This window comes from Vidua macroura, chromosome 20, assembly GCF_024509145.1.
Source record: "Vidua macroura isolate BioBank_ID:100142 chromosome 20, ASM2450914v1, whole genome shotgun sequence".
Lineage (NCBI taxonomy): Eukaryota > Metazoa > Chordata > Aves > Passeriformes > Viduidae > Vidua > Vidua macroura.
Window position 1 is genome coordinate 11,558,740 of NC_071590.1, and position 1,814 is coordinate 11,560,553.

A 1,814-nucleotide genomic window follows, 5' to 3' on the forward strand; every position below is an offset into this window, starting at 1 on the left:
GGCCACTTTTCTTTCCCAGGAAAAAGGCTGATCTTTGGCTCCAGGGGCCTGTGGCCCTCAGTGGCTGGACACCTCCAAATATCCAAACGATCGAGGATGTGTTGCGGACCCAAGCTGCCCCCACCACAAACCTGTGCTGCTGTGACAGTCCCAAGGGAACCCTACAAACTGACATTAAGAACCTGGGCTGACCACTTTTCTTTCCAGGAAAAAGGCTGATCTTTTTCTCCAGGAGCCTGTGGCCCTCAGTGGCCGGCTACGTCCAAAAATCCGAACGATCGAGGATGTGTCGCAGACCCAAGCTGCCCCCACCTCAAACCTGTGCTGCCCTGACAGTCCCAAGGGAACCCTACAAACTGACATCAGGAACCTGGGCTGACAACTTTTCTTTCCAAAGGAAAAAAGCTGATCTTTGTTTCCATGGGCCTGTGGCCCTCAGTGGCGGGCTACGTCCAAAAATCCGAACGATCGAGGATGTATCGCAGACCCAAGCTGCCCCCACCTCAAACCTGTGCCGCGCTGACAGTCCAAAGGGAACCCTACAAACTGACATTAAGAACCTGGGCTGACCACTTTTCTTTCCCAGGGAAAAAGATGATCTTTGTTTCCATGGGCCTGTGGCCCTCAGTGGCGGGCTATGTCCAAAAATCCGAACGATCGAGGATGTGTCACAGACCCAAGCTGCCCCCACCTCACACCTGTGCTGCCCTGACAGTCCCAAGGGAACCCTACAAACTGACATTAAGAACCTGGGCTGGCCACTTTTCTTTTCCAGGGAAAAGGGCCGGTCTTTATCTCCAGGAGCATATGTCCCTCAGTAGCCGGCTGCATCCCAAAATCCGAACGATCGAGGATGTGTTGCAGACCCAAGCTGACCCCACCTCAAACCTGTGCTGCCCTGACAGTCCCAAGGGAACCCTACAAACTGACATTATGAACCTGGGCTGACCACTTTTCTTTCCAGGAAAAAGGCTGATCTTTTTCTCCAGGTGCCTGTGGCCCTCAGCGGCTGGCTACGTCCAAAAATCCGAACGATCGAGGATGTGTCGCAGACCCAAGCTGCCCCCACCTCAAACCTGTGCTGCCCTGACAGTCCCAAGGGAACCCTACAAACTGACATCAGGAACCTGGGCTGGCTACTTTTCTTTCGCAGGAAAAAGGCTGATCTTTTTCTCCAGGTGCCTCTGGCCCTGAGTGGCTGGAGACCTCCAAAAATCCAAACGATCAAGGATGTGTCGCAGACCCAAGCTGCCCTCACCTCAAACCTGTGCTGCCCTGACAGTCCCAAGGGAACCCTACAAACTGACATTAAGAACCTGGGCTGGCCACTTTTCTTTTCCAGGGAAAAGGGCCGGTCTTTGTCTCCAGGAGCCTATGTCACTCAGTAGCCAGCTGCATCCCAAAATCCGAACGATCGAGGATGTGTCACAGACCCAAGCTGCCCCCACCTCAAACCTGTGCTGCCCTGACAGTCCCAAGGGAACCCTACAAACTGACATTAAGAACCTGGGCTGACTACTTTTCTTTCCCAGGAAAAAGGCTGATCTTTGTCTCCAGGGGCCTGTGGCCCTCAGTGGCTGGGCACCTCCAAATATCCAAACGATCGAGGATGTGTCGCAGACCCAAGCTGCCCCCACCTCAAACCTGTGCTGCCCTGACAGTCCCAAGGGAACCCTACAAACTGACATCAGGAACCTGGGCTGACTACTTTTCTTTCCAAAGGAAAAAAGCTGATCTTTGTTTCCATGGGCCTGTGGCCCTCAGTGGCCAGCTACGTCCAAAAATCCGAACGATCGAGGATGTGTCGCAGACCC